We start from the raw sequence: 21,517 nt of genomic DNA, 5'->3' as shown, positions 1-21,517 counted from the left end.
CAGACACTGAGATCGACAATTAACAAATGGGACCTCCTGAAACTAAAAAGCTTCTGTAAGGCAAAGGACACAGTCAACATCACTCATCAATTTTTGATGTCAAAAATTTTTACCAATTTTAATGACATCTACCTTTAGTTGAAATGGACACTCTCTGGTTACTACTAAACTTGAGAAGACTATTTTATGGTGAATGTGTTTATTTTGTGTAAACTGCTTATGCATGCACTCTATCCACTCTTCCATGAAAACTGTTTTCTAAATGATTTTAATTCCTTAATATAGTTCAAATAGTAATGTACTGTTAGATATATACTTTACAAGTGATCTACTAAATTTCTTTATGAAACGTAGGATTTCTTAGGCATACACACAAGTTTTTAATATTATGAACTATTGCAATTATGTTACATTTCATCTATGCCCATTGTGTTGTTTGCTCTCCAATGTTTTCTCAAGCCCATTCAGTTTGATTTCCACTAACTTCCTAACAGTGTACCATTCAGCCAATAGTGACCTCTATGTTGAAGAACAGAATGGCTAATTTTCTGTCTTCATCTATTTGGACTGTTAATAGCTGTTACTGGCTGGCTCATTGCTTCCTGCTCTTTAATGTCTTTGTTTTAACTGGCTTCCAGGACACGTTATACGCTGGTCTCCCTTCTTGCTCTTCTGTTCTTGGCCAGCTGGGCTGTTTTCTTGTCTAGCCTTCCATTTTTTCTCTTTTCTGTTTGTTCAATCTTTTCATGACAATATCTAGCCTCAAGTCTTTAAATAGATTCACATAATGTTATGTGGTATAACATAGTATAAAAATATTTATGTGGTAAACTTCTTGACCTCAGCAGTGTTTTGACAAATACAATCTTCAAAGTGAAGTTTATTTCTGCCTTATAATGCTCTGGTAGACTACAATCTGAATTATATGAGGTAAATGATTTGGGCCCATTTTGTTTATTGTGGAATCCAGAGTCCCCCAAATAGGACTTAGCGTATTGAACATTTTCTAGGAATATTTTTAAGAGAAAATGAATATGTGTAGGTATTAAACAACCCTTTTCTCTTAAGGCTTTTCACTTTTCCTTGTTTGTAAAAGTCTAATCTGAAAAATCTTAAGCAAATACTGCTTTACTTCTAATCCTTTACTTTTAAATTATTCCAAAAGACAATTTGCATATGGATTAAATTGTCAAAAGAATTTTGAAAAGCACCTTCATAGCACTGATTGGTCCTGCATCCTACATATTTGTGTTTCTAAAGAGCAGTATTTTCTTTCTTTCTTTTTTTTTGTTTTTGTTTTTGTTTTTTTTTTTTGCGACACAGGGTTTCTCTGTATTATTTTGGAGGCTGTTGGTCCAGCCCGGCCTCGAACTCACAGAGATCCACCTGCCTCTGACTCCCGAGTGCTGGGATTAAAAGGCATGTGCTACCACTGCCCAGCTAAGAGCAGTATTTTCAAACACATGCTTTAACTCTGATGATTATTTTCACACATTTAAACAATAACTTCATATTGTTTATTATTGGTTCACATTTTGTCTACCTTTAATTTTATAATTATGTCTCTGTCTTTATTGAATCTTATTAATAATTGTGCTGGGTAGGTTCTTAAATCAATTTGATACAGAATCCTTTTAGAAAAGAGAACATCATTTGTGAAAACGCTCACACCAGATTGGCCAATGGATAAAGCTGTGGCACACCTTCCTAGTTTATAATTGGTGTGTGTGTGTGTGTGTGTGTGTGTGTGTGTGTGCGTGTGTGTGTGTACCTTCCTAGTTTATAATTGGTGTGTGTGTGTGTACCTTCCTAGTTTATAACTGGTGTGTTTGTGTGTGTGTGTGTGTGTGTGTGTGTGTGTGTGTGTGTGTGTGTTTATTGCACAGGAATGTTATTACCTCTGTGCGGATAATCCTATATGGCATGGGAAAGCAGGGTGGGAAAGCTACTGGGAGCAAGTCAGTCGAAGCACTCTTCCATGGCCTCTGAATCAATCTTGCCTCCACGTTTCTGCCTTGAGTTTGTGCCCTCGCTGATTAAAAGCTGCAAGAGGAAATGAATCTCCTCCTTCACTATTTGCTTTGGTCATGGTGTTTCTTAACAACAATAGAAATTCTAATTAAGACAGTACCCTTTCTTCGTGTATTTCATTTCTCTTATGCTCCAAACTATTATTTTTGTCTTTGATTTATATTTTTGTCAGTGAAATATATATATAGGTATACTCCTTAGCAAATGGTTTCCTCCACTTCTGTAAGGCTTTTTGAGTTGATACTGTCTGTGGAAATCACAATGTGTGTTTCTAAGTTAAATAACCTCCTTCCTTGATTCTTTTTCTTGGTTTACTTTCTCAGTTTGCTCTAATCAGTCCCAAGGCTTTTCCAAAGAGAGCTTTTGTGCAGGTAATTGGCAAATGACTTGTGTTGTGACTGTTTAATCGGTCTTCTACCTTATTTGAAGATAGTGCAGGATTCTTCTGCAAAAGTACTGAGCAAACATGGGAAATTTAACTTATTATCTTATAGTATCCATAAATGATGGCTAAACAGATTAAAGTCATTCTTGCTTTGCTCTTTTGAATTTTTCTTTAAGATTTTATTTTGTTTTTGTGATTGTTCTTTCTACATGGAGTTGTGTTTCATTTATATACACATTAATCTATTTACTTTTCTCCCCCCAGCTCTGTCCAGATCATCCCTCCCTTTCCACCTAATCCCCACCATTTCTGTCTTTCCTTAGAAAACAAACAGGAATGTAAAGAAAAATAATAAAATGAAATGAAATAAAGCAATATAAAACAGACAAAAATGTAAACATAATAAGACAAAACATCCAAACAGAGAGAAGATTAAATAGTAAAAACTCAAGACGGACATACAGAAGCAAAAACACACATGTTAGTGCACATAGGAATCCCATAAAAACACAAAACTTGAAGCCATGATATATATACAAAGGAACTGTAATAAAGTTAAAAACAAACAAACAAACAAGCAACAACAACAAAAACCACTAGACCTAGCAATTCCACTCTTAGGCATATATCCAAATGAGGCAAATTCATACAACAAGGGCATCTGCTCCACTATGTTCATAGCAGCATTATTTGTAATAGCCAGAACCTGGAAGCAACCTAGATGCCCCTCAACTGAAGAGTGGATAGAGAAAATGTGGTACATTTACACAATGGAGTATTACTCAGCAGAAAAAAAAAACAATGGAATCTTGAAATTCGCAGGTAAATGGATAGCACTGGAAGAAACCATCCTGAGTGAGGTAACCCAGTCGCAAAAAGACAAACATGGTATGTACTCACTCATATATGGATGTTAGACATGGATCAATATAGTGCTAGTCTGCACTTCCACTGATAGAGAGTCTGGGAAACAGAAAAGAACCTAAAAGATATGCATATATGCATAGTACCCAAGAGAAGAGGATTGAGACAAGATCCTCTGAATGGATGGGGAACACGGCGAGGGGTGGGGGGAGTGGGAGCTGGGAAGAAGAGAGGGGGTGAAGAGGAAGAGAGTTGGTCATGGGGGAACAGGAATGTTGAGTGGGTGGGGATAGAATAGGGGGAAGAGGGAATCATAGGTTAGAAGACAGATCAGGCACCAGAGTGACCTCGAGTGATCTAAAGGGATAACACCAATTGGCAAGCTAAGCAATAGTGGAGAGATCACCTCGAATGCCCATTCCTGATAATGAATTTGATGTCTATAACCATCCGGGTACCTTCATCCAGTGACTGATGGAAGCAGAGGCAAACACACAATTAATCACTGAACTGAACCCAAGGAACCCAGTGACAGAGAGAGAGGAGTGATGAGCAAATTGGCAAAGAATGGGCTGGCAAAACCAGCAGAGACAGTTGATCTGAACAGGGGAGAGCTCTTGGACCCCAGAACGACAGTGGGGAGGCCAGCATGGGACTGATCTGGACCCCCCCAAATGTGAGTGTCAGCGAGAAGGCCTGGGCAACCTATGGGGCCCTGAGCTGTGGATCAGTGTCCATCCCTGGAATACAAACAGTCATCGTGTGCCTATAGCACAAAGAGGGATGCTCTCTCAGCCTGGACTCTTAGGGGAGTGCCTGGACCCTACCCAGAGTAAAATGACAGACTCTAGATATCCCCTATGTGGAAGGATTTGGCAATAGGGTGGGAGGGTGGGGGGAAAGGGGAGTGAGGGAGGAGGTGAGGGAGAGGGAACTGGGATTGACATGTAAAACAAGCTATTTAAAATTAAAATAAAAAATGATTAAAAAAACATTGTGAGATAAAGAACCTCCCCTGATAAAGCGGTTTTTCCTTTGGGAGTGTTTTATATTTGAGATTCTGTGGGAGAGAACTGAATTTCATTTTCAAGAGCTATTGAGAGAATCTCTTTATTTTTAATGTTTGACAGTTTTACTAAAAGTAAGTCATTCTCCATTAGTTCTACCTACTTTTGACTTAAACGAACTCCTTTTACTCTGAAAAGATATGCATTTTATCCATTTCCTTATATTATATATCTACATGATAATATGTATACTTTCAGGAAGAGATTATTTTCTCCCTTTTGTCTTCCAGGGACTTGAAAGTGAATGTTTTTGTGTCTCTTTTATACTGTTTTCTTAGACAAACTTATGCCTCCAGTCACTCAATTCTGGGAATTCAAACTCACATCTTCAAATTTGCATGGTCAAAACTAGTACCCATGGAGCCATCTGTTGAGGCCTCAACCTGTGGTCTCTCAATAAGCATGGAAGCCAATGATTCTGCAGGGCCAGCAGGACAATAGGTTCAAGAGGTCCACCTATTTCTATCTCCTCAGCCTTGAGATTGTAGGCTTGTATATGTGTTAGGATTCAAACTCAAGTCCTAGGACCTGCACGGGAAATACAGAATAAATCATTTCCCACATCCCCACATCCTCTGCATTTATAGTTCATAATAAATTTATTGGTTAGTTTAGTCCAAGAGTTTTCAAAAATTAGTTTTATGCTGAATGGAAATACTAAACATAATTTGTCTGAAAGACTCACACAAGAAACAATTAGTTTAATCATATATATTTTCTGGTACATTTATAATTTGATTTCAGTTTATGTTTTTCATTGTGAAGATTGAAACAAAGTATTTTTTGTTTTATAAATGTGCTCTATCATTGATATCTCCAGCCTGTATTTATAAAATTCAATCCAATTATTGTAAAAGCCGATTAAAAACAATAATCTTCCCAGACAAAGAAAAATATGACTTAAAAATGTTTAAATGAAATAAAAATAAGAACCATGAACATGAGCAGAAGTCTCAAGAGGAAAGATAACTTAACATTCAGACTTTCTGTCCTATCCTTCCAAATGTTCAGTGATATTCTAACACAAAAAGATTTTTTATTGGTCTCTGATACAGTACTAATTTAGCAGTTGAGAAATCATATTTTAAAAGCATATTTGCAAGAAATGTATCTTTATGTGAACTATTCTCCTAAAGACTATTTGTTTGATAAAAAACCCAATATATAACAGTAAATCATAAGATATAATAAAAATTTACTTTCAATCAATATCAATCTTTTGTGCTTACACAGAAATGTCTCAGTAATTGTTCATTTCTCTTAATATAAGTCATTTAAAATAGCAATGCATTTCATTAGCCTTATAGTTTCTGTGGGTCAAGATTGCTAAACTGTTTAATCAGGTGTCTCAGCTTAATTTCTCTTGAAATGGCATCAAATCATTAGCCACAGCTGTAGTCACTTGGTATCTTGGCTCTGGGTGATAATCCAGTTGGGGAGTTGCTAATGTCTACTGGGAACAACTCTTAACTTCTTCCATCAAACATTCAGTGTCTTTACAGCAGGATCTCCTACTTTCCCAGGTAGAGTGATCCAAGAACTCTCTGTAAGTTGAAAGTAACAATGCACTTCATTATATAACAAAAATATTATATGCCATCTTCCAGCCACCAGTCCAGTCAACACTAAGATGGAGTAAATTAGGAAAGTGAGTAAAAAGAATGACGTGCCAAAAGTTACATATTTTAAATGACTGTAATTACCATTGCAAAATTCCTCTACTTCACATAATGTAGAAAAAAGTTTTAATTTCTGTGGAAGCTCTTTATGAATCACCTAGATTCTTCTCGTCTTCATCCCTGAATTATATGGTACCCATCATGTTCTCCAGTCTCTTGGCATTGTGTTGACACCCTTTGTCTCTATTCTAATCTTCTTGAACCTTGGGTATTTCCTATGTGTCTTTGCATCTAGATGGCATCTGTCCTTTAAAACATTTTTCTGTCTGAAAGGTTGAACCACCCCAACAATTTTTACACATTTTCAGAGATGTATACAGATAGATTCACTTTGAATTATTTAAGATATGCTACGGAAAAAACCAATTTAAATAAATCTATTGAAAATAAAATTCAATCTAAACCCAAAAGCGTTTTTTAAGTGCAGATTCAATCATTGAGTTATAGCAGGTTCAGTGTCATGAATGAGAATTTTTAAAAAGTGACGAGACAAGAATGTTAGCTAGTGCTCATAAAGGCAGACCTCTTTTTAATGTGACTTTTAATCTTTCTTGCTGAAGTGGTTTCAATTACGAACTACATTCATAACCAGGGATGAGTCAATCTGATTCTATTTCTGCTTGTATTACTCATTCATTACTGAGATATCTCTGTATAGTCTCTAGTCAGGTTGCAGGATGCCACTGTAGCTACCCAGGCCATTTACATAAATTAGCTGTAGTCGATTTCTCTTGAGTTCAATTAAAGAGTCATGGTGCTAAATGCAAAAGGAAAATCTTGTCATAACATCTTGATGTTTTAATAAACATATTTGCACCTTTTGCCATTTGTTTTATTAAACTTTTCTGTGGAGAAAAAAATGGGTCTAGCTTTTACATCACTGTGTTCATACTGATAAAAGAAAGTCTAGATTGCCCAAGGCCAAACAACTAGTTAGTGACAGGAAAGGAATACAGAGTAAGACTTCTGACTATGCATCTGGAGTTTTTAATCACTGCACAATGAGGCCTTCTGTTCAATTATCCTGTGCATTCAATACATAATAAAAAACCATTAAGCCGATTCTAAGCAATTTCTGTATACTTTGAAATATTTAATTAGTTTACTTTAAAATAAATAAGTCATTAGGAAACTACAAATTAGTGAGTTAATTACCTGTGTTATGGCCTTTTGGTTCTTTCTGCTGAAGTAAAACCATGCCAAAACTAACAAGTATCCTACTCGTTAGCCATGAGATAATCAGCCTTCATGAAGCTACACGAGTCATCAAGAATTTGAAGCATAGAACTATTAAAGTGTTCAGTAACAATGAGTGATTGCATGATAGATATATTTTGTATAGAAATGAATATTGTTCTTTTGTACTTGTTACACTGTAGCTCAGTGGTACAATGCTTTCCTAGCATGCTTGAGACCTTGGACTTTATCTTCAGCATAATAAATAACAGTAGCAGTAATAAAATTTATGGTTCTCTTTCTCATGCCTGTTTTATGGTACATTGCATATACATCAAGATTATTCTTCAATAGTTCTTAGAAATCCTAGTACTTAGTGAGTCTGTAGCTAATATCTTTAGTTTCAGGGAATCTTCAGCAATTAATTCTTTAGTTCCTGCTTCTGTCTGAGTTCCCCAGTCATCCTTATTTCCCCACTTTACAGCTATTCCGTTTCTTTGCAGTAATTTTTGCTCTGTCCTCTAGTTTTCATTTATTATCTTTTCCATGTTGCCTTTTATGCATTTTCTTTTACTTTGTGTTCTAAGTGACTGATTCTCTCATTAGTTGTGCCTAATCTGTTGTTAAACTGAATTTATTTTGAAATTTTATCATTTTAATTTGGTTGGTAAATAAAATTAGACTCTCCTTCCTGAAAATTTACACCTTGTGCTTTAGTTCTTTAAATGTACAAAAGAGAATCATGTAAAGTCAGTGTGGTGATGTTGTTATCTGAATCTTCATTATATTATCGTGACTTTTATTATTAGTCCTTTCACTTCATCATATATATGCATGTTTTTATCTCTCTTCTCATATATATTTATTTTTCCAGATTCATTACTGTGCTTGTATGTATATACATACAAATGTGTGCATATTTATATGTATGAGACATAGGGTATTGGTTTGTTCTTTCTCCTTACATGTTGTGACATTGTTACATTCTTTTATTTACAATGGTAGTTTCCCAGTATCTAGAATCATTGTATTCCTATATAATCTCTGAAATAGATGATTCCATGGAAACCTTAGATACTTCTAAGTTTTCTGTATTTCCGTTTAATTTGCCAACAGTTATAATTCTCTGAGATCTTTCGTTCTTATTAATTTACATCTTTGATGAGTCTAGGATGTAATTGTTGTAATATTATGCTCATAAAATTTTCAAAACTTTTACTCTATTGATAAGTTCTCACTTGTTGCTCCTAAAATTTATTGCTTTACATAATGTAAATAGAAACCTAGAAACTGTGTTCATTTCCATGAGTTTCTTTACTCTTTATGTATTAGCCATGACAGTATTCACTGTGTATATTTTTGTGTATCAAGAAAAGTTTTTTTGTTCTCCTTTTGTTACAAAGAGAAAAAAACAGCATGGTTTGGACACCGAAAGAATGGTGCTATAAACAGGTGTATTTTGTGGGAGAGACAGAACCACATGGCATTTTTCATTAGCTAAGAACAAAAGAAGCATATTGTTACTCATCTATAGCAGTCTGGAAAATAAACCTTACTTTGATTTAAAATGTAGGCTGGTGGTTTTAGTGAGTGAATAATCTGGGGAATATTGCAAACTTTTGGAGATGTGCTCTTCTTCATCTGTAATGTATACATAATGATACCACCAAGGTTGCTGTGATACCATTACAAAATGCTGTACCTAAGAAACCTGGAGGCAGCTGTCATTTCTGTTGGCAGTGTAAAAATTCCCCATACTCATAAGAGTGCAGAGAGAAATGAAATCATTTAAAAACAATACTCATATTTTATTGACACATTGCCCAGAAGCAAGAATCAAGATTCCTCTAGTCCATCAATTTTTACTTATTTATGTTCCTGCAGAGGTGTTCCAAAATATTCCTGATTACATTTCTTCTATTTTGACCTTCTTGTTAATGATTAATATAAAAATAAAAATAACACATTTATTAATAATGTCTTAGCTACAGTAAGGTATTATTTTGGTTCAAATTGATCAAAATGTTACTTATTTGAAGATAGACTTGGTTCTCTTTAGTTTTCCCTATGGACACATAGAGAAATGGATAGTATGCTGATCTCTTCCATCTGGGTCCTATTTTTCAAACTGTGGTGGTTTTTACTTCTGTTCAGACAATGCCAAGCAGTAACAACTGGACTTTATAGTCACAAGGAGTGATAATCTTACGAAACTTGCTAATGGAGACAGAGAAGACACAGTAAACTCTTTCTCTTTCACACTCCACATTTCTGTTCAGAATCCAAACACTCATTTACTCCTCGCAGGTCACCTTGTGCAAATTAACTCATAAAAATTTTGGTTTTTATTTTTAAAAAAGTTTGTAATCACACATGCAAAGAATTCTCTTACAGATACATTGTTTTCCCCCACTATAAATTTCAGAACTCCTCTTAAGTTACAAACATTCATTTAGCAAGGAAAGTACAGCATTTGAGAGTTTTATGAAAAGACATTTATATGTGTCATTGGCATTGTTCATCCAAAACTCTACTGTTTATATTATTCAAAGTTCTTGACTACTTTGACGTTAGTTTAATTCAAAGAGTCGATTCTTCTAACCTTTTAAAGACTCCACTGGAGAACCCACTAGTATCATTATGCCAAAGAGACATAGTATAAATCAGTCTTGTAAATCCCCATCTCTACATCCATAGAGTAGTGCAGCTTTCTGACCTTATCCACGAAGGTTCTTTGTGTGCTAGGTGATAGTTAACACAGAAACTCACAACTAATAAAAGTTCAGACGATGTGTCAGGGGACTGCTCATTCTCAATGGGACATCTAGATCACATCCCTTCATAAGGCTCAGTGCTATCTCAGAAGAGTAGAAAGATCATAAGAGCTGGAGATCATGGAGAACCAAAATAAAACAGTGACTCCTGGACACAGCAGTATTACAGCACTCGTCAAGTCACAGCAGTTATGGCTGCCTGCATAAGATCTACCCAAGTTCAAGCCAGTCAACATTATAGTATGGAGGGGGCAGGGGACTCATGAACCCCCTACCTAACTGAGCAGCTATAGAAGATTGATGGTTTCCGGGTACAGGTCACTTTTCTCTAAGGGTGTGGTCCCTGGCATGCTGACTATGCTCAGATGATGACGGTTCCACTCCCTTGAGTGTGTGAGCAGCACTGACTGGACTTGCTGGATTATTTACATCAAAAGAAGAAAACACAGAGTTGAGGTGGGATTCAAAGAATCAAAGGTGTCGGGGGATGGCTGGGGTTGAAGATGAACAAAATCTCTTATATTGAAATACTCAAGGAATTATATTTAAGGTGTTTCTGAACTTTCCACTACTGTGTCTTTGTACAAATAACATGTAAATTACTTCGGTTTAAATAAAAAGACTTTGATGGGAATGTGTTTGAGACCACACATAATTTCCCACTAAAGTTAATGTAATAGAGCTCCTCAGTACACTAAAGAAATGAGCAGCAGCCAAGCGTTGACGGGAAGCTAATTAACACAGATTTTTGAGATGTTGCATAAATAAAATAGTCAAGTTTGCTTCTTTTAAAAGTACTGATCATGATTTTCCCACAGTCATAGTAACTTGCTGTAAATATCTTAGGTTTGTATATTGAGAGGTTTGAACCAAAAAATTGGCATTGATGATTAAGTCTATTTTCAGTAGTATCTTAAGTGAATCCTAAAACTTTCTCGTTGCCTATTTCTGTCTTGAGGTTTATATATTAATTTACATGTAATATATTGCATATGAATGGGCAGATGATGTTGACACTTTGAGAGAACATTTCAGATTAGTTATGTAGAACCTTCTGTGTGTTTTCTTATGAGATCTTTTAAATGACTATAATCCTCTGACATCTGACATTAATATGGTAAAAAGCTCATATACTACTATGTAAGAAGTAAGTTTTAAGAAGAACATGTAAGAACAAGAATTCGAGTTGACACAAAAACCTCACTTGCCTATGAAGTTTATGATTTTTAGAAAAGGAAAAGAGATGTTTCATAGACAATGATTCACTGTGTTTTTTTAGAATAATTCCTTTTCACTAAAAATTAAACTTATCAAAATAAAACAAAACACTTCTGTTCAGCTGTGTGGCTCTACATTAGCCCACTTAGGAAATGGTAATAGACTGATGGTAAATGTGGTCATATAACGATAGAAACTGACTTATCATGGTGCTGCACTCTGAAAAGCCCAACATTAAGCTAAAAAATATGTGTCTGGTGAAGGTGTGCTGGTTCAATGATCACTGCCTTATCACTGTGACCTCATATTTGGAGTAACTAAAGCAACTTCTGGAACCTCTCATATGATGACTTTATTGTCATGAATCTACTTAGTTGCCCAAAGTTCCATGCTCTATTACCATCAGCATGGAATTAGAATTCCAACAGAGAACTGGAGGAAGACACAAACACTTAAGTCATAGTAACTGTAAATAAAACTTGGGGTATTAATCTGCTAAGCGTTTCTGTATATTTTGTAGTCAAAACTTGCTTTGCAATTTTCATTATGAAGAGATTTTTATTTTATTTATTTGTTTATTTTACATCTCAGCCACAGTTCTCCCTCCTCTCTTCCTAGTCCCTTCCCCCAACCTACATCTCTGTTTCCTCCAGCCCAATACATTCCTCCTTTGTTTCTGTTCAGGAAAGGGTAGGTCTCTCATGGATATTAACAAAACATGATATATCAAGTTCCAGTAAGACTAAGCACCTCCCATATATTAAGGCTGCTTAAGATGTCCCAGCATGGTGAGTATGATCGCAAAGACAGTAAAAGAGTCTGAGACAGCCCTCACTTCAACTGTTAGGAGTCCCACATGAGGACCAAGCTACACAACTGTAACATATATGTGGAGTGCCTGGGTCAGTTCTATACAGGCTTTGTAGTTGTCAGTTCAGTCTCTGTCAGTCCTAGGAACCAAGGCTAGTTGATTCTATGAGTTTTCCTGTCGTGTCCTTGACCCCTCTGGCTCCTACAATCCTTTCTTCCACACTTCTGCATGATTCCACCAGTTCTGCCTAATGATTGGCTTCGAGTCTGCATCTGTTTCCATCAGTTGCTGGATGAAGCCTCTCTGATGACAGCTGGGCTAGACACCAATCTATGAGTATAGCAGAATATCATTAGGCATCATTACATTGATATTTTTTCCTCCAGTCATGTGTAGTTCTATCCTAGGCCTCTTGGTCATACAGCCTATTGGTCTTGGTGCTCCAGGGGTGGGCTCACTCTCCTGGCATGGCTAGATCAGTCATTGGTTGGTCACTCCCTCACTTTCCATGCCACCCTGACCCCAGCACATCCCATAGGCAGGATAGACTGTAGGTCAACGGTTATGTGACTGGGTTGGTTTTTAACTCCCCCCATATGAAGTCTTGCCAGGTCACTGGAGATGGCTAGTTCAGGCTACATACTGCTATTTCTAGGAGTCTTAACCTGGGTCATCCTTGTAGATTCCTGGGATATTTCCTTGCTCCAGGTTTTTAACTGATCCGGAAATGCCCCCCTTTTCAATACTCTTCCCCTCTGTCCCCCCAAACCTGATCACTGATGTTTCCATCTCCAGTCCATTTATTACATCTCTTCTATTTCACCTTCCTAGGGAGATCTTGAACCCTTCTTGTTACCTAGCCTCTCTGGATGTATGGATTAGAACATAATTATTCTTTATTTCATAGCCAATGTCTACTTATGAGTGAATACCTATCATGCTTGTCTTGCTGAGTCTGGGTTACTTCAGATTTTCTCTAGTTCCATCCATTTGACTTAAAAAATTAATATTTTTATTAGGTGAGTAATACTCCATTGCATAAATATACCACACTTTCATTATCCATTTCTCAGTTGAGGGACATCGAGGTTGGTTCTAGGATATGAATGTCTCAAATAAATCTTCCGTGAACATAAATGAGGTGTCCTTCCAGAGAATCATCAGGTCATATGCCAAAAAACTGTACTCCACAAAATTGGAAAATCTATTAATTATAGACAAATTTCTTGATACTACATACCAAAGTAAAATCAAAATTGGGTAAATAATTTAAAAAGACCTACAACCCCTAAGGAAATAAAAGCAGTCTTTAAAAGTCTCCCAACCAAAAACAGCCCAGGGAAGACAGTTTTTGTTTCTTTTAGTTTTTTCTCAATAAATGTTTTTATTTAACTTAGAAATGTGAATATTTCACATGTCAGTCCCAGGTCGCTCTCCCATCCATCCTCCCTTGTCCTTCCACCTGCTCCCGAGCCTCCCACCCAATCCCGACATCATTCCCCAGGAAGGGTAAGGCCCTCCTTGGGGGAAATCTCTAAAGTCTGTCATTTCATCCTGGGCAGGACCTAGGACCTTCCCCATGTGTCCAGGCTGAGAGAGCATCTCTCTATTTGGAATGGGCTCCCAAAGCTCATTCATAAACCAGGGTAAACACTGATCTACAACCCAAGGCCCCAGTGATAACTGTGGCCTCCTCCCTGGCACTACATTCATGAAGTTTGGATCAGTCCACTGTTGGCCTCTCAGCCATCAGTCTGGGATTCAAGAGCTCCCCCTTATCTGGTCAGCTGTCTTTTTGGGTTTCATCATCATGGTTTTGACTCCATTGCTCATCACTCCTCCATCTCTGACACTAGGTTCCAGGAGTTCAGTTCAATGTTTAGCTGTGGGTATCTGTCTCTGCTTCCATCAGTCCCTGGATGAAGGTCCTAGGGTGGCATATAGGGCAGTCATCAACCCTATCATCAAGGAGGGGTTATTAGAGTAGTCTCTCCACTATTGTTTAGTTTGCCACCTGATGTTATCCTTGTAGATTTCTGGAGATCTCACTAGTGTCAGCTCTCTCCTCAAGCCTATAATAACTCAATCTATTATGGTATCTCTCACTCTGCTCTCCTCTATTTTTACCTCAACTCAAACTTCCTGATCTCCCATGCCTTCTACTACCCTCCTCTTATCCCTCTCTCTTTTTCTTGGTTTCCTCTCCCCTTCCCCAATGTTCCCAATCTGCTCAGGAGATCTTGCCTTATTCCACCTTCTCTTGGGTATCATGCATCTCTCTTGGGAACCTCCTTGAATCCCAGACTCACTGGAACTGGTATTGTAGGCTGCAACTCCCCTCATCCATATCTGAAACCCATATATGAGTGAGTACACACCATGTTTGTCATTTTGTGTCTGGGTTACCTCACTTAGGATGGTTTCCTCTAGGACCATCCATTTGCCTGCAAATTTCAAGGTTCCATTGTTTTTCTCCGCTGAGTAGTACTCCATTGTGTAAATGTACCACATTTTCTCTATGCACTCTTCAGTTGTGGAGCATCTAGGGTGCTTCCAGGATCTAGCCATTACATATAATGGAACTGACATCCTTGTTGTGTGAATGGGCATCCTTTGGGTATATGCCTAAGAGTGGAATTGCTGGGTCTTGTGGTAGACTCAGACCCATTTTACTGAGGAATTTCCATACTGATTTCTTTCATACTAGTGGCTGTACTAGTTGGCACTCCCACCAGCAGTGGAGGAGTGTGTTCCCCTTTCTCCATATCCTCTCCAGCACAAACTATCATTGGTGTTTTTTATTTTTGCCATTCTGACAGAAGTAAGATGAATCTCAGAGTTGTTTTGATTTGCCTTTCCTTAATGGATAGTGATGTTGAGCACTTTCTCAAGTGTCTCTCAGCCATTTTACACTCCTCAATTGAGAATTCTCTATTTAGATCAGTCCCCCAATTTTAATTGGATCCTTTGGTGTTTTGGAGACTAGCTTCTTGAATTTTTTGTAAATTTTGGAGATCAGTCCTTTATCAGATGTGGGGTTAGTGAATATCTTTTCCCAATCTGTCGGCTGCCTTTTTGTCTTGCTGACTGTGTCTTTTGCCTTACAGAAGCTTCTCAGTTTCAGGAGGTCCCATTTATTAATTGTCGATCTCAGTGTTTGTGCTACTGGTATTACGTTCAGGAAGCAGTCTTCTGCACCAATTCGTTCAAGGGTACCTCCCACTTTCTCTTCTAAGAGGTTCAGTGTGGATGGATTTATGTTGAGGTCTTTGATGCATTTGGACTTAAGTTCTGACCATGGCTATAGACATGGATCTATCTGCAGTCTTATACATGCCAATATCCAGTTATGCTAGCAATATTTGTTGAAGATGCTATATTTTTTCCATTGTATAATTTTAGATTCTTTGTTAAAAATCAGCTGTTCATAGGTTTGTGGGTTAATCTCAGGGTTTTCAGTTTGATTCCATTGGTGTACCTGTCTATTTTTGTGCCAATACCATGCTGTTTTCAGGACTATAGCTCTATAATAGAGCTGGAAGTCAGGGATGGCGATGTCTCCAGTCATTTCGTTGTTGAGCAGTGTTGTCTTGGATACCCTGGGTTTTTTGTTTTTGCGTATAAAGTTGAGAATTGTTCTTTCAAGGTCTGTGAAGAATTGTTCTGGTATTTTGAAGGGGATTGCATTGAGTCTGTAGATTGCTCTTGGCAGGATTGCCATTTTTATTATATTGATCCTACCTATCCAAGCACATGGGAGATCTTTCCATTTCCTGGTGTCTTCTTTAATTTCTTTCTTTAAAGACTCAAAGTTCTTGCAATACAGGTCTTTCACTTGTTTGGTTAGTGTTACCCCTGGGTATTTTACGTTGTTTGTGGCAATTGCAAACGGTGATGTTTCTCTGATTTCTTTCTCAGCTCTTTTATTGTCTGTATATAGTAGGGCTACTGATTTTCTTGAGTTGACCTTGTATCCTGCCACGTTGCTGAATGTGTTAATCAGCTGTAGGAGTTCTCTGGTAGAATTTTGGATCACTTATGTAAACTATCATATCATCTGCAAATAGTGATAGTTTTACCTCTTCCTTTCCAATTTGTATCCCCTTGATCTCCTTTTGTTGTCTTACTGCTCTAGCTAGAACTTCTAGTACAATATTGAAGAGATATGGAGAGAGGGGACAGCCTTGCCTTGTTCCTGATCTTAGAGGAATTGCCTTGAGTTTCTGTCCATTTAGCTTGATGTTGGCTGTTGGTTTGCTGTATATAGCTTTTATGATGTTTAGGTATGTACCTGTCTTCCCAGATCTCTCCAAACCTTTACCATGAAGGGATGTTGGATTTTATCAAAGGCTTTTTCAGCATCTAGTGAGATGATCATGTTATTTTTGTTTGTCAGTTTGTTTATATGTTGGATCACATTGACGGATTTTCATATGTTGAACCATCCCTGCATCCCTGGGATGAAACTTACTTGATCATGGTGGATGAGGTTTCTGATGCGTTCTTGGATCTGATTTGTCATTATTTTTTTTCTTTTTTATTATTTATTTTTAAGTTTAAATTTAGATTAGAAACAAGGTTGCTTCACAAGTCAGTTCCAGGTCCCTCTCTGTTTCCCTCCCCTCCTCCCATGCCTTCTTCCCCAACCCCCTCAATATCCCCTCATTTCTCCAGGGCAGGGCCTAGACCCTCCCCCAAGAGTTCAGGGTGAGAGTGCATCTGACATTGTTGGATGGGAGTCCAAAATCCATGTGTATACTCGGGATGAATACTGATCTACTGCCCAAGGCTCAATAGATTACCTAGGCCTCCTCATTGACACCCCCAGTCAGGGGGTCTTGATCAGTCCCATGCTGGATTCCCAGGCTGATGCCTGGGATTCAAAAGTTAACCTTTGTCAGGTCAGCTGTTTCTGGGGGTTAAACCAGCCCAGTCTTAATCCCTTTGGCCATCAGTCCTCCCTCTCTGTTACTGGCTTTTTTGAGTTCAACTCAGTGCTTAGCTATGGGAGTCTGTCTTTTCTTCCATTAGCCACTGAATGAAGGTTCTGTTTCCCAGACTCTCTAGCCATGGGATTGTAGGCTGGCACTCCCCAGATCTATGTCTAAAATCCATATATGAGAGAGTACATGACATGTTGCTTTTTTTGTGGCTGCGTTACCTCACTCAGGATGGTTTCTTCTCGTGTCATCCATTTGCCTGCAAATCTCAGGATTCCATTGTTTTTTTTTCTGCTGAATAGTACTCCATTGTGTAAATGTACCACATTTTCTCTATCCACTCTTCGGTTGAGGGGCATCTAGGTTGTTTCCAAGTTCTGGCTATTACAAATAATGCTGCTATGAACATAGTGGAACATACATCCTTGTTGTATGAATGGGCATCTTTTGGATATATGCCTAAGAGTGGAGTTGCTGGGTCTTGTGGTAGGTTTATTCCCATTTTTCTGAGGAATCTCCATACTGACTTCCAAAGTGGCTGAACAAGTTGGCACTCCCACCAGCAATGGGGGAGTGTTCCCCTTTCACCACATCCTCCCCAGCATAAATTGTTGTTGAATCAAAAACACCGATTTTCCATTATTTTAGTGAGTATGTTTGCATCAATATTCATGGGGGATATTGGTCTGAAGTTCTCTTTCTTAGTTGTGTCTTTGTGTGGCTTGGGTATCAATGTTATTGAAGCCTCATAAAAAGAGTTTGGCAAAGACCCTTCTGCTTCTATTGTGTGGAATACTTTGAGAAGAATTGGTATAACCTGTTCTTTGATTTCTGGTAAAATTCTGCACTGAAGCCATCTGGTCCTGGGCTTTGTTTGGTTGGGAGACTTTTGATGGCTGCTTTTATTTCCCTAGATGCTATAGGACTTTTAAAATTGCTTCTTGATGTAATTTTGGTAAGTGATATTTATCCAGAAAATTGTCCATTTCCTTTAAAATTTCAGATTTTGTGGAGTACAGCTTTTCAAAATATGACCTGATGATTCTCTTGATTGCCTCAGTGTCCGTTGTTATGTCCCCCTATTCATTTCTGATTTTGTTAATTTGCATGTTCATACTCTGCCTTTTGGTAAGTTTGGATAAAGTTTGGTCTATCTTGTTGATTTTTTCAAAGAACCAAGTCTTTGTTACATTGATTCTTTGTATCGTTTTCCTAGTTTCTACTTTATTGATTTCAGCTCTCAATTTAACTATTTATTGGTGTCTGCTCCTTTTGTTCTAGAGCTTTCAGTTGTTCTGTTAATTCTCTAGTGTGACTATTTTCCAGTTTCTTAGTGCCATGAACTTTGCTCTTACCACTACTTTCAAAGTGTCCCATAAGTTTGGGTATGTTGTGTCCTCATTGTCATTGAATTCTAGGAAATCTTTAATTTCTTCTTTTATTTCTTCTTTGACCCAGGAATGGTGCAATTGTGTATTATTCAATTTCCATGTTTTCATGGTTTCAATATACTACTTGAAGTTCTAGCAAGAGCAAGACGACAACTAAAGGAAATCAAGTGGATACTAATTAGAAAGGAAAAAGTCAAAGTATCATTATTTGCTGATGATATGATAGTATATAATAGTGACCCCAAATATTCTACCAGGGAACTCTTACAGCTGATAAACACCTATAGTCAAGTGACTGGATACAAGATTAACTCAGTAGTCCTCCTATATATAAACCATAAGTGGACTGAGAATGAAGCCACGGAATCAACACTCTTTACAATGGTCAAATAATGTAAACTATCCAGGTGTGACTCTAACCAAGTAAGTGCATTTCTTTTCTTTTAATACAAATGGTGGTAGGCACAAAATCATTTATTTCACTTTCTTCTCATTTCCTAGTGTCTACTTACTTCCCAAGCAATCCAAAGATATCAGTGCATGGCACATTGAACATTTCAAAGACTCAAAGAACATACATTATATGGTTACTTTAAATTTTTTATTTAAATTTTTCATGCAGTATATTTTGATTGTACCATTTTTCCTACTCCTATTCTTCCCAGATTCTCTCTACATTCCTACTCGCCCAACTTTATGATCTGTCTCCCATAAAAAGGAACAAAATTCAAATTGAAAAATTTAAACTCAAAACACACAAACTAAAAAAAGAAAAAAGAAAACCAAAATTTCATAAAATACCAAAACATCAGAAAAATGAAACCCATTTTATATTGACCTGAGCATGGGGCATGCCTTGAGATGTGATTGATACACTAGGTGGCACTCCATTAGAGAAAACTGATTTTCCCTCTTCCGGAAGGTATCAGTTATAAATAGCTTCCTGACTAGGTGTGGGGATTGCATCGGCTTCCAGTTCATAATGCTGTGATTTTGTCTGGTTTGAAAATGTGCAGGTCTTGTGCGTGCTGCCATACTCTCTGAGTGATTGTGAGTGCATCCTGTTGTGTCTGGAATATACTGTCCTTGAAATTATTCATCACATCCAGATGTTACAACCTCCCCACCTCTATTCCTCATCCTGAGCCTTGGGGAGAGGGATTTGATAAAATTATTCCATTTCAGACTGAATAATCCAAAGTCTCTGATGAGAGTGTTGTCTAGTGTCAATTGCCATCTTTTCTACAATGAAGATTCATTGATGAGCACTGAGCATATTGTTATAAGTATAACAGTATGCCCTTATGAGTCATTTTATTGTTATATTTCTTTAGTAGAATAGTAGTGATAGGTTTTCCTCTAGGCCTATGGCTTATCTATTATCAAGTGCTTAGCTATTTCAACAGTGTTGGCATTGGCTCCATCTCACCTACTGGGCCATAAATCCAATCAAAAAGTGATTGGCTCTACTCAAAATATTCATACCACTATTTTGTCAGGTATTTTGTAGGCAAGTCTCTGTTGTAGGTCACAGGGTTTGTAGCAGGCTGAAATTGATGATTCATTTTCTCCAATGGTAGTGTGCAAAGTACTTTTCAGCACAATGAATGATAGTTAGCAGGGGTGAAATTTCTAATTGGGTTCTAGATTGATTTCTTCACATTCAATGAAGTGAGCAGGTTATGTCTTCAATGGGGTCCCACCATCACATTATAGACAGTAATCAAAAGCTTTGGCAATAGACTGTGATCTTTGGGAGGGGTCTCTGGGACCCCTTTGACCAATGACTACTGGAACTGGTGTTTTGGTGCCATAAAAATGTCTACTTGGAGCATTATCTCCCCCATTATGTTAATATTGGAAGGGACAATCAATATATAAGGCCTTTTTGAAAAGCCATATTGAAACCTAATACTCTAATACTCTAGGACCTTTCTAAAACCAACTCTGTCTCTCTCTCACACACACACATATGTATGTATTATACATAATGTATATATATACATATATATTTATGGAGTCACTACTTTACTATTCTTAATGTAGTGACCTCCATCAAATAAATTATACTCAAAATCAAAATTGGTTGCTTCTCTCTCTCTCTCTCTCTCTCTCTCTCTCTCTACATATATATGTGTGTGTGTTTTTGTTGTGTCAAACATAACACTCTATAAGAATTTAAGTAATAAGATGTTTAGTAATTTTATTATTAATGAACTTTTTCCTGTATAAAAGCTTTATGAAATCTTACATGTTTTAAGATTATTCATCATCTCTTTTTCTTCTGTCTCTATCTCAACTCTGTGGGTATTTCATGTATTCAACATAAATTAGTAATCAAGTTAAATAAATTATTTTAGATATTATGTGCTGTATCAAAGGATCCATAATTTCTTGCTTAATTTTATTTTATGATAAAAATAATTTATACCCAGCATAATAATAGGTTAATACTTGACAATCGAATCCACTTTTGCTTTTTAGGGAAAGTAGATCGTTTTATGTGTTTCCTGATGTGTATTGAAATGCCTTACACATTTAAGATTATTTGGCACAAATACATCTTTCATATTTCATACTCGTACAGTAAACTAAGAGATGCAGTATTTTCTCTTCAAATTATTATAAATATTAATTGTTTAAAAATTATTGCTGGTAATTAAGTGATATGTTTGAGCATGTGCACATATATATGTATATATGTGTATTTATGTATATTTAAATTAATATACTTCTCTACTTATAGTCTGTTCTCCTTTTAAATTCTCTCAGACTAATGCAGAGACTTTGCTAGGCTTCAGACATTGTAGCTTAATAAATAATTTAGTGAAGTTCTACTCTCAAAATTCTTGTCCTTAACAAAAAATGGATTATTATATGTTAGCATTCCTGGTGATCTGATGTTGTGATATTTTATGAAATAAAGCTAGAAACACAAAATTCTGTAGACAAAAGCATATTTCAATTTTAATTTTATAGGAGTAACTCGAACCAAATTTCATAAAAAAACAATGATTGCAATATTTGACTTATTGAAATGGAGCATAAACTTAACCAAGATGCCTTATTTGCATGTGTTAAATTTATTGTTTTTATTGTATAGACTAATAAAATAATGGAAGAAATAAAATATTTTAATCATTAATTATTAACTGATTAAATGATCAAGGTTTATTTTATC

General features: G+C 36.7%; 1 protein-coding gene across 2 annotated transcripts in view; it reads left to right on the top strand.

Annotated features, from left to right (window-relative positions):
- The window catches only part of Glra3 (glycine receptor alpha 3), a 146,072-nt gene that overhangs the window by 18,521 nt on the left and 106,034 nt on the right, over nucleotides 1–21,517 (top strand). The gene's annotated exons all lie outside the window — the stretch shown is intronic.

The sequence above is a fragment of the Mesocricetus auratus genome, unplaced genomic scaffold (assembly GCF_017639785.1).
Source record: "Mesocricetus auratus isolate SY011 unplaced genomic scaffold, BCM_Maur_2.0 Super-Scaffold_6731, whole genome shotgun sequence".
Classification (NCBI taxonomy): Eukaryota; Metazoa; Chordata; class Mammalia; order Rodentia; family Cricetidae; genus Mesocricetus; species Mesocricetus auratus.
Note: the sequence above shows the minus strand (reverse complement) of the source record. Positions and strands in the feature narration are given on the sequence as shown.